At 39.8% G+C, this 12,458-nt stretch overlaps 1 protein-coding gene across 2 annotated transcripts in view; it reads left to right on the top strand.

The window, feature by feature from the left end:
* Positions 1-12,458, top strand: part of PHTF2 (putative homeodomain transcription factor 2) — a 63,679-nt gene that overhangs the window by 940 nt on the left and 50,281 nt on the right. The window contains exon 1 of one of the 2 annotated variants that reach the window (XM_071423995.1): positions 4,541-4,978. The exons of the other annotated variant lie outside the window; for it this stretch is intronic. The gene's annotated coding sequence lies outside the window, so the exon portion shown is untranslated. Of the gene's footprint in view, positions 1-4,540; positions 4,979-12,458 lie in introns of those variants that run through there. 2 annotated transcript variants of the gene reach the window in all.

Below are 12,458 nucleotides of genomic sequence, written 5' to 3' on the forward strand. Positions count from 1 at the left end.
CCCCTTTTTTTTTCCTCTTTTCCATCCTTAGACAGTGGCAACCTGACTGCAGTTTATCCTTGGTTTTCCGTTTGGGAATCAAAATATTAGGGAACTTCTCATCACTCAATGCTGTCGTATTTTTTGGTGTTTTATTTGCTGTCTTTTCTGTGAGAAGCAAAGGAGCTGAGGAAAATGTATCCCACAGTACTAGAAGCGTGCAGGTGTTTGTTACTTTTACTTCTGTTTCTCATAGCCTAGCCTCTAAGTGTGTGCTACTATCAGATCTATCAGATTCAGTGAAACTTTGAGTCCATGGTGTTAAGCTCTGTACCTGGTATTTTGCCTTTTACTGCTTTTACGTGTTACTGGTCACTTGAAAAGCAATGCTGCCGAGTCTTGCATTTTGTTCCAAATTTGCCAGTGTCTTATCCATCTGTCATATAATTAAATGGAAAAAGTAATTAATTGGAAAACCTGACTTGTTGAAAGTACTTTAATTAATGTTCTGAAATTCTTTGTGATGAAATGTTCCTACAGAAAATACAGCTTGCCTTACAGTTTGGAGACTCGACTTCTCTAATAGGAATGAGACTAGGGATGGTGTGTCATCAGTAATTTGTCTGCTTATATCTTCCTGTTGATGATGTTAAACAGATGGTGGTATCTGTTTTATCAGGGAGAAGTGCATCACTTGAAATAACCTGTTAATCCTAGTAAGTGAATCCTAATATCTTCAGCTGCACTTGGAGTGGTCAGTAAGCAGCAGAAGGATGTATTTCTGTATTTCTGTTACATACATTAGTGCTTGGCATCAGACTTTGTTTCCCTGAGGTTAAGAGGCTAAAAGTGTTTTGTGCATAAATCTCTGGGTTATAAATAGCTGTATGCATTTGGCTATTTTTGTAGCTCTGAAGTTTTGGTGATCTTCTTTGGTTTGCCTCTTTGCTTGTGACTCCCTGGAAAGGATAATCCTTTTCTCAGAAGTCTTATTTCTGTTCCACTAAGGTGTTTATGAATGTATGTATGCACATCACCTTGATGGACTCCATTGTACAATATTTGCCAGCAACTTTCATTTCTGAAGGTGAAGGTTGAGAGCAGTGCTTGGAACTTGTGTATTTAAGATCCCAATCCGTGTTTGAAGTGGAATATTTGTGCAGTTACACATTCTGTTGCTATGTTTTACTGCCAATGTATGTTTTTATTCTGGATATAAATATTACAAAGGATAAAACATGAGCCTGAGTCACCAGAAAAAGAATTCGGAAACCAGAATTTGGAAACCTAGTTGGTTTAATTCAATGTTTGCACAATAATTTTTTCCCCTTGCGCTGTGTGGAACGTGACATACAAATAAGTTGTTGGTAATTGTTGGGAACTCCATGGAGAATTTCAAGTATTCTGGGTTTATCCCAAAGCAGAGTTAGCTCAGCTTGTCTCAAAAAGTTGATCCCGGCTGTATCCATAGCTGCCGGGCATTGGTGTGAATTCTGGGAGAAATCAAAGTCCTGTCGGTTTTGAAAGGGGAAGCAGTATTGGTGTGTTTTAGAGGGGGGACAGAGGTGTGTTAAAGAATTCCAGTCAGCCTGGTTTGAGGCAGCTGACCAGGCAGTGAGGGGTGGAATGCTGCTGGAGTTGAACAATGCTGTTCCTGTCGCAGCTGGCAGGGGTCACTGGAAAGCAGTGGACTTTATTTTTTTCCTAATTCTCCAAAGTTACATCTACTGTCTTCCTTGGCTTTTTCTATATATCTATCTTTACTTATTTCTAGTAGAAATACTGTTGAAGAATTTTTTTGTCTTTTCTCAGGATCCCTGTGAGTGAGAATGATACCAGTCAGAGATTGGGAGTTGGGTTTTCTTTTGTCTGTGAGGAAGTTCTTTTCATAGTAAACAGTGTTGTTTATGGATTCATCATCAGACAGTTTATGTGGATTTTTAGCAAGACACTTATTAAGGGCACAAAGCTTGTACAATTGCTTCCTTTGTCTGTCTTCTCCCATTTGAGTCACTTCTTACTCAGATGATGAAACCAAAGTTAATGGCAACTGAAAGACATTACCTACCTACACTGTGACAAATTTTTATAAAACTTTTGATAGGTAGTGCCCCAAATTAATATTCCTACCCAAAAAGGGCAGTCATAATCGAGTCCCTCCCTTCTCCAAGAAGTGAGCAATTGTTGGGCAGTCTATGTGCTAAGCTCTGAGCCATCAGCACTAGCCTACTTTGACTGGCCCAGCCAAGCACTTGGGATGGTTGTTATGATGGGTGGGGGGCAGGAAAAATATTTTGGGTGGTGACAATGGTAAGAGCAGGCAGCCTTAATTGCTTCTGCCCACAGAGCAAGGTAGGCCTGTTTTTTTCTCTAATGTTTTTTTGTTTTGTGAAGGAAACAAAACAAAACTCTTGGGGTACCTATAGAGGTAGTGCTGCGTCTTCCTGTTTGAGGATCATTGATCACCACTTACTCAAAGATATGTGGTGGTGTGAAAATAACAGACTTTAAAAGCTTTTAATATCATGTTTTCTCCCTTGAATTTACTGTTCTGTTATTTATAAAGGTCCTTCTTGATGGGTGCAGAGGAGGAAATGGTTAACTCTTTGAAGAAATTATGTTAGAATTTTTAAGAAGAACCCAAAGAGCTTAATAAATTGTCACAGTGGAAAAAAGGGTTAATTCTGATTAGAGTGATAATGTATTGCTGTGTAATGTTTGGATATGCTCTACTTGTAATCATAGAATAATTTAGCAAAGGGTCATTGGAGGTCATCAGTCTGGTCCAGCCCCATCTCAGAGCAGCTTCAAAGTTAGAGCAAACACGTATACATACAGAGAGACAGCCATTGTGTTGTCAGGAAATTTAGAAATACAGCTTGTGTTTGTGGTGGGCTTTTTTGTTTGGTTTTTTTTTTTTAGTTGAAGGAGAGGATATCAGGGAGTTCCTAGAACTAGTCTCTTATTTTTTAATTTATGCATGTGAATGGGATTTTTTCCAAATTTGTTTCCGCTGGGAATACATGTAATGTTCAGTATTTAATTCTTTGCTCATTTGAGGTGATCTTGGTAGATGTTCTCCAAAGAGCCTAGATGGCTTTCTGGAATGAGTCCAAGCTTTGGACTCCTATTTGCAAATAAGTTGTGGTTTCTGTTCTTAAAAAATAAAATACAACTGCAGAGTGGGAGAAGAAATGAAAGCAATATCACATCAATCGTGAAATCGTGCAAGCCTCGCGTTTTGGAAGTTGGCCAGCGCCAGATGCTTTTGGGGTTTAGGTGGTTGGCAGATGCTGCCTTGGCACTGAACACCCTTGGTGTTGATGTGTCCAAGGGACAGTTTGTTCTGTGTGTGGCTCATGCTCTCCTTGGTGTTGGCTTCTGGCCGTCCTGCAGTCGGGTTCAGGGCAGTGTTTGCATGGCCCAGCACAGCCCAGTGATCTCTTTGGATGCTTTCTTGCATCCTGGGTTATGAAGCTTGAGATTCCCTCAGCTGTGTGTTTATTTTTTTCCCCTTATTATTATTGTTATTGTGTGTTTAAATAGCTGCTTTCTTTTTGAATGGCAGTAAAATCTTGGCTTCAGTGACTTCCTGTGGCAGTGAGTCTAACAGTCTACTTATGTGTTGTAATATAATATTTCCCTGTTAAAAATTTGGCTTTGCTATCCTCTCAGCTTAGTTAATAAATGAAGTTGCCTGTATCACTGGGAAGCTGTTGTTTTCTTGACTTTATTTTCTGTTTTTCTATTGAAGTCTCATTTAATTTATTATAATGCCTTATTTTTCTGTTCATGGTTGCCTGTTTCAATAGGAGAGTCTTTCAAGTTGTTGGTAATTCATAGCCCTTCTCAGAACCCCTCCCCCAGTATTTTAATATTCTTCTCTCAATAAAGTAGGTGTATTTCAAATCAGATTGCACAGCTGATGAACAGAGCTGTACTGTAGTGTTCTCCTTGTCATCCCCCTTTTATTCAGGTCTCCCTGCTCTTCTGACTGTATTATATTGGATGGCAGAAGTCCCTGAGCTGCTGAAGTTCCTTTCTGGATTTGAGATATCATTTCTTAAGGCTTTTAGTGGTGTTCATAGTTCACTCCCCCTGCCTTCCATTACAGATAACATTGACATGGTTGATACTGAATTCCATTTATTTTGTCTTTTCATTGTTAAAATTTATGCATATTCTTAAGCTTTGCTAGTTTGAGATTGTCATCTAGAAACGTTACTGCTTCAGGTTTTCTTTTTTTCTTTGCAGTATAAAAGATAAATATAGTGAGCACTGCTGAACCTTTTAACAGAACTTAAAATTTGGAATAATAGGACAGGGTTCAGTTCACTCTATTTCAGAACTTAATTTAGGCAGTACTTCACAAAAATGCTATTCTACTGGTCCAGATAGGAGAAGGAGAGGGGAAATAGCCCTAATAAATTGAGATTACTGTGTTAATGGTGCTTGAGGAAGCTCATGGGGAGAGATGCAGAGTGCTCAAGCTGGCTGTGGTCAGAGCTGTTTGTGCCATTTGTACTGGAAATTCACTCTGCAGGGGTGAATCCTTGAGAGCTGCTCGTGGGCTCAGCAAGGGCAGCCAGAGCCTGGGTGTCCTGTGTGATGGCTCTGGGGCTGGCAGCTGGTCACTAAGGACAGTGTCCTGTGCTGATACTGGTTTAGAGTGCTTAAAACCCTTGTGCAGCCTTACAGGGCATCCTGACCTCTGCCATCAGTTGTGTGGACGTGTCTTTAGGAAGAGATTTGTCTGCTTGAAGTTCCTTCTTTAGAGCTCTGGGAGCTAGCAGCAATGTGGGGCATCTCTGCCCTTACCTGCCAGGCCCTGATAAGCAATGACATGTGTGTTCATCTCTCTACTAAAAGTCAGATGGTTGGAAAACTTACCTGGAATTTGCCATTTCTGGATGCTCTCATCCTTGAACAAGGGAGTCACAGACACATGTGTGCTGGATGAGGCCCTGAATGTCTGCCTCTATCACTGCTGTGTGCTAAGGTATGTGAAAACGAGTGGAACATAGGCTAGGAACCAGAGTGGAACCAGGCTAGGAAAATTTAGTCTGTTTGGTTTCAGGATTAGGATGGTTCTGCATGAAGGAGACTGGGGATCTGTGTGCAGTTGGCCTTGGACTGGCACTGAATGGAAGAGCTGCAGGCTGTGGTCTGTGATCCAAGGAGCTTCTGGGCACCAGTATCAATAGGTGATCAATAGCCTGCTCTATGCAGACTGGATCCTGCTGTTAATCTTCATTATCCAATTGGCTGATTGCAGTGAAGAATGTTGATTCCATGTTTTTTTCAGTCTTTTGGCTGGTTTTAATCTGTGGCAATGTTTGCTTTTCATAGATAACAGACTCTTTGGAAGCCTTTTGACATCTTTCCAAAGGTTCTTTGAAAGTCCACATATGTTCTACCACTTGCTCTTGTCTATCAGTTACTTTGATATGTCCAGAAATACTGATAGACTGAGACATGATCTTCCTGTGTAGAAACTGCTGATTAGACCCTATCAGATAGGCTTTCGGGTATAATGGTGTTCCATTTTTAATGATTGTTTTGAGGACCTTGCCAGATACACATGTAAGGCTTGTTACTCTGCAATTCCTTGCTTGGATCACTCCAGAGACCTTTTTTTTTTTAATAATTTAAAAACTCATGCTCAGCATTTTCAACTCTGTTCCTACAGAACAGTGGCTGTTACAAGAGGCAGCAGCTTTTTCCGACAGCTCAGCCACTTCATGCCTCAGCTGCTTCAAAAACTTGCTGGATAACTATTTGTGGAACATGATGCAAACTTGGTGATTTAGGAGTGGTTTTCAGCTTCCTGACTGTAGTCATCAAGAAGCCACAACTTTGCTGTGCAGTGCCTGGTGACAGATAAACATGTCTTCCTAAACACACGTCAGTATTTCCAGTGAGCAAGATTTATTATTGCCTTAGGAATCTCAAGAAAGAAGAAAGGCACTTTATTTCAAGGTGGTGACTATATTTGTTTGGAGGGGTTTTTTTCAAATATTTGTTAGGGCAGATATATATATATATATATATATAAACTTGGTGTTTATAGAAATTCTGTTCTTTAATAAAGTTGTTACAGTTGTAAGAGCAGATGTGTACATGCAATGTTTCAGGGATTTCTCAGTATAAGGTTGCCAATGTTTAATGGGATATGTATGTGTGTGCGTGTAGTATTCAGTACAAAAAACAGGAATAGAAAGAACTTCAGATTGACCATGTGCTGTTTTTTATTTTTTTTTTTAAAGATGCAGCATTTACAGAAATGGCTTGTAGATCCAGTGTGCTGACAGCAATTACTGTATTTGGTGAGAATTTTGAAACTGAAACCTCTTATAGTAGATAAGAAGCAAAATTAACTTGAGTATAGTTCACTTTAAGGGTTTGGACTCTCCTCTACTCTATTGATCAGCAGAATATGTTTAAATATTGGAAGCTTTTTGCTAATTGATAAATACTGCAGCAGGCTCAAAAGTAAATTATGGGAGGTGTAGAATCTTGGACTTCTCAGTTCAGAGTCCTTCCCCCCTATTTTTATGAGTAAGGTATCAATGAGACTGTGTCAAGTTACTTCAAATGAAGTCATGAACCGGTTATGTAACAAAATTAGGAAAGTTGCACAGATCTTAAGGCAGAGATTCCAGAAATGTCTGCAGCAGTTGCAACAACTGCATGCAGTGTTCTTTTACCATAACCTGAAATAAATCTCAGAAATCCTGATAGTCAACATTTTGTTGCTGTTTCAGACAGTTGTGCAATTCACTGACAAAACAAGTATTCCTTGGGTGACAGTTAGTTTGTGTGGCACTTCCTTGCTTCAGATATTGGTGGGTTTGCTGTGGGAGTGAGGATGGCTAGGTTGAGTCTGCTTCCCATCAGATTTTGAAGGCTGGCTCTCACTGCATGCTCTGTGCTGTGTCTGTGATGCCTTCCTGCTTGGCTGGTGAGTGATAAAGGGCATGAGCTTATAAGGAAATAGGCAGCAGCAGAAATAGGATCAGGTGCAGTGGTTTGTGGGCAGAATACTGGGGCCTGAGAAGAAGGCATCAGCCTTTCAGCATCTGACATCTCACTGGAGGCACAGGCAGGCCTGGCCTTGCTGCCAGATGTGTGTGTCTGTCATCATATATGGCATTTTTGGTACATCTCTGTTCAAGAGCAGGGTTTGATACACGGCAGCCAGCACAGTGATTGATGTCTTATTGTTGCTGCTGTTGGCTGATGAGAGAGGCCTTCTCAAACAAACTAAAACCTCCCAAAATAAGCATTTAGGGATGTTAATTTTTTTTAATCAGTTGTTTGGGGGTGATTGCATTTTGGATTTTCAGGTTTTTTTGTGGAGTTTTGAGGTTTTTCTGAGATGGAGTGAAGGGCAGAGTTTGAAAATTCACTCTCATGAGCAGCATCCTAGGAATGCTGGTAGCCAGTTTTAGCAGAGTTTTGGTCTTCCTTGGGGAAAGCAAGTATGTTAATTCCTTTTTATTTACAAACTGTTATGACCTTGGTTTGCAAGACAACTTGGGGAGGCCCAGCAGGCATGGCAGGAGGAGTACTTTTCATGGTGGTTGCTGGATATCGTCCTTAAGTTAGCAGTGTCTGGGGTTTTCTTAATTTAACTTGACTTTTTTCCCTTCAGTTTTGACTGCTGCAGGTTTTCTTAAGGGTAGCTGGAAGGAACATGATAAAACCTCCACTGAAAGGTGTGAACCTAGGAGTGACAAGTTTCTCATTTGCTGGTATACAATTTGCAATTCTGAATTGCTGTTTTGAGAACAGTGATGCATAGATAAAGTACTTAAAAAGAACAGTGAGTGCATTGCTTAGTATTTGATGCTCTGTTTCAAAAAGGAGATGTAGGTTTAATGGTTTATGTGTAATGCACATGAAAAACAATGGTTCTTTTGGAGCATTGCTTTAAGGCTTTCATCCTGTTGTTTGTGGCAGAGGCAGAACTCCCCTGGGTTTAAGTGGAGGAAGGAGAACTCCTGGTAAGTTTAGTGCTGTATCTGCAATACAGGGCTGCATGCCTCCCTTGGTTTGTTATGTCATGGCAGAAGCAGCTTTTCAGTCAACAGCAGATGCCCAACGTGACTGAGCTGTTTAATGGGCTCATTTAAACTTAAAGTATCAAATAATGTCAGCAATTTCATGTTAACTCGTATTTTGATGTTGAACCTAGAAAGTGAAGGGTTTTTCCTTTAATTTTTTAAAATCATTGTTTTCTAGCTGTGCACGAACAAGTTTAATGCTTTAAGAGAGTTTGTGTGATACAAATGTTGCAGTTAAATTAGTAGTTTAGGCCATAGTCTTTACTGTTCAGATTCATTGTCTTTTCTTACCCTACATGCTGGGAATCAGTGAAAGGACACCTGTGATTGTGAAACTGCAATATGGAGGATATAACATAATGGTAAAACAGTTCTAGCTTGGAAAGCAGTTGAAGAAACGAGGTTGTAGTATTCTCATTGCTTTGTATGACAACCTTTTAAAAGCTGCCTTTAATTTCCTGAAGGTACTACAAAACAATGACTTTTTAAAAAACGTTTGAGACAAAAGCAACCTAAATTTTGCAGTTTTAATTCTGATGATGTATAGTGAACATGCAACTTCATTGCATCATCAGCCTATGATCATAACGAGTTGAGAAGGACACTCAGGTCTTGACTCAACAGCTGGATGGTATCCTGACCATTCAGGTTGGGATTGCTGTAAAGGGAACAGGTTCCTTGAAATACTGAGTGATTCACAGTGTTTACAGGCAAGGACAGCCTATGCGTCCTTGCTTGTGTTGTATTTTTAATTATGTCCTTTTGCTAGTTGATACTGCTTAGACTTGTATATTCTTTTAAAGAGCTATTTTTTTTTCTTTGTCACTATGGAAGAGCACAGTTTTATTCTTCACTTCTGTCAGTTCAGATTGCTTTAGACTGTTATTTAGGAATATATACATTTATGTCTGACTAAGGTCACCAAAGCCCTGTGGATATGAGTAAAATTTCTAAATATACTTTGAATTCATTTAAATCCTATCTTACTCAGTAAGCACTGCAGTACTGTGGGGCTTGAGCTCTTAGCTACCTGAAGGCATCTATATAGAAATTTCTGTGGCTTTTGAGAAACTGCTACTTTGATTGTGAGGTGTATTGTGTAATATGATTATGCCCTGAACTGGGAAATAGCTAAGCAACCCCACCTTTGAATAGGGATCACCAAAACTAGGTAGTCCTCTCTATTAAGCTTTAGGAAAGTAATGAAACTTTGATTAAAAAATATTACTAGTTATTCATAGCATTAACTGTGAGTTTGATGAAAATGTAACGAGAGCTCTGTTGATTGTTACAGAGAGATTGTGATCAAGCTTTTATATTTGGATGCTCTGTCTAATCTTTGAAGTTGGGAGTATTTTTTGTGTTGCTTTGAAGTCTTCAGTTAGTTCAGATTAACTTAATCTTGCTGTAGTTACTCTGCAGAGGACATTGCTCAACTGAGTGCTGAAGCAGAAGGCTGGGTCCAGAGAGGATGAGGGGGAGCCAGGCAGCAGAACAGGCACTGCTCTCTCTGCCTGCGTTTGTCTGTCAGCTGTTTTCACTTTGACCCAGTTGATCCCGGTGTGCTTTAGAGCCAGGCTTTTACAGGCTGACCTCAGGATCAAACATGAATGGCAGGGTAAGTTGAAATGAATATGCAGAGTTCTGACATTGCTAAAATACTTAGTCTCCAGTCTAAGGTGTTCAGTGAGCTCTGGGCAGATAGTCAGAGCCAGGACTGCAGCTGAAGTGTCTTGAGTTGTTTCCATCCATCCCTCACCCAGATAAGCTAGCTTCAGGCTGAGTCTATTAAACTCATAATGTCTCATGAAGCTCCCCAAAACCTAAAGACAAACTAAAAACCAAACCACAGACAAATCCCAGCTCCCCCAAGCAGAAACACAGAAATAATTAAATAAACTTTTTCACCTTTCATTATTGTAGTGTCTCAGAAACGGTTGTGTAGCTCTTGAAGAAAGCATGTGATATTTCCTAGTAGAGGTATTTTTAGTTAGCACACCAAACTGTTTTGAGACATCAATCCCATGATTTTGTCATATTTACTTTTGTAAGTATAATCTTTGCATTTGTTTATGCAAATGTATATGCTAATAAGCTTTAAATGCCACCAGAATAGATTTATGGAGGATTTAATGCAGAGAGTTTCTTAAAAATATGAAAACCATGGATAATCTAAATAACAGGTTTGTTGATCAAAATCAAAGAAAGCCACTTCTTTATATTTGGTTTATAGTTTTGTGAGGTAATTGTTTCTTGAGGCAAAGGATTTTTGAGTGAATTAAAAAGCTACTGCAAACAAAGGTTACTGCCTTTAAAATGGTTGATCCACTTTTAGCCATATTCAGCACAGTTCAAGGTCTTGGATTAATGAGTTAATGTTTGGTTTCCTGAAAAATAATTGGCCTTGGAGAAGGACATCAAGTTAATGTAGCTGTTGAGGGAAAGGTTTCTGTCCAGGTTCAGCAGTTCTTTACTGCTGGTAGTGAGTTGTTCCAACCTTTGTCTCATCCTGTGATTAGGCTGGTAGGAAGTTGGGTATGTTGTATTTGAGAGGAGTGTTATTTAGGAGAAATGAGAAGGAGTTAAAGGTCTTCAAGATGAGGTCATGAAGGCAGGGAGGGTGTAAATGTGATCAGTATCTGTGTGGCCCCTTCCTGCACTGTGCCCCAAGTGTGATCAATATCTCGGTGCCCCCTTCCTGCACTGGCACCTGTTGTCACTGCTGTCACTGTGACTGTGTGATGTGGGTGGTGTGTGTGGAGGCCATGTGTGTGTGGGGAAGGGTTTTATGTCACTTTTGAGTCCAATGGAGCAAAGCATTTTTAAAGTCAAGTTTAATTGAAGAGGTTTTCCAATAAGAAAGCAAGTCCTGTTGTAAGCTTTGTATGGGTGAGAATAGAAAGGTGACCAGTTCATGTGATATGTCAGATTATAGCAGTCTCTCTTGGACTCCTTCCTTTATGTGATAGTATTTTTATATTTATTGTGCCAATGGATTCTTGATAATTGATAGTTGCTCTTAGGAAAACAGACTGTTATCAGAAGCAAATGGATCAGAAACAATCACAGATGTTGACAGAGTCATGGCTGCTAGCTTTAACTGACTTGATGTGACTTACATGATATTTTCAACAGTGGAAAAATCGAGGTGTTTGCTTGCTCAGTCGGACTAATTGTCAGTGTTCTGACATTTCTGGAATTTTCAATACTGTCTAAGCTCTCTGAGACATTTCTTTCTCTTGAGTTGTGATTTTATATGAAGTTATATAGAAGATACAGGAGTTGCACTGTTAGAAATCTTAAAAATAGGTTCATTTGGGAAACATGAATGTGTGTGGCATGAGGTCTCTTAGAAATCCTCAATCCATTTGTTGAAGATTTGTACTGTACTGTATATGGTGCATGTCCAAACTAAAGACACTATTATTTATATCTTTTAAGTAATGCACTCTATAAAACAGGAGTATGTCTAATGGACATACTCCTTTTTTATACAGTGCATTACTTAAAAGATACAGGCAGAGAAGAATGAACAAACAAATGTCAGTGCAGACCTGAGTCTTTTGGAGGGTCATTTTTTAAATAAATAGAATCATACTAAGTTGGAAGGGAGCCATAAGGATCATCAAGTCCATCTCCCTGGCCTTGCACGGGACAGCCCCATGGCTGTGGCCCTCCATTGGGTGCTGTCTTACAGCTGAATGTCTTTTTGTGTTGTGGTGCCCAGAACTGCCCCAGCACTGGAGGTGAGGCCAGCCCAGTGCAGAGCAGAGTGGGCAATCCCCTGCCTTGCCTGGCTGGCCATGCTGTGCCTGATGTCACCAGCACAGGGTGGGCCCTCCTGGCTGCCAGGGCACTGCTGGCTCATGTTCTCATGAACCAGGACCCCAGGTTCTGCAGCTCCTCTCCAGCCTTTTGTTCCCAGTCTTTACACACAACCAGGGGTTGTCCCAGGTGCAGAATGTGGCACTTTCCCTTGTGAGCTTCATATGGTTCATACCTGCTTTAAAGAAAAAACAACCCAAACCCTGAATTTTTTGGTGATGAATAATGTACAATAGTGTCATGAGTTGCTCTAATGCTTAGGTCTTTCATAAAGACACTCATTTTAATCTGTTGTACAGTTTTGGTTTCTATCCCATTTGTTGAATGTTGAATTTTTCTTTGCCTTTCATATCTGTGTAAAAGCTGTAAACAAATGTCTTTAAATCAATAAGTAGATCCCAAATAGTCTTTTATTACATAAACTCCCTACAGGTTAATCATTCTTGCTTCCTTTTAATAAAGAAATAAAAGGTATAATATTATTGTTGATACTGACAACTGAAGTATAATTTTTTTACTCAGGATGGATCTTGGAAAATGCTTGATGTATACTTTGGGGGCTAAGTCACTGCCATCCTTATGACATCC

Source organism: Agelaius tricolor, unplaced genomic scaffold, assembly GCF_023055355.1.
Source record: "Agelaius tricolor isolate 1412-34295 unplaced genomic scaffold, bAgeTri1.0.p SCAF_3, whole genome shotgun sequence".
Classification (NCBI taxonomy): domain Eukaryota; kingdom Metazoa; phylum Chordata; class Aves; order Passeriformes; family Icteridae; genus Agelaius; species Agelaius tricolor.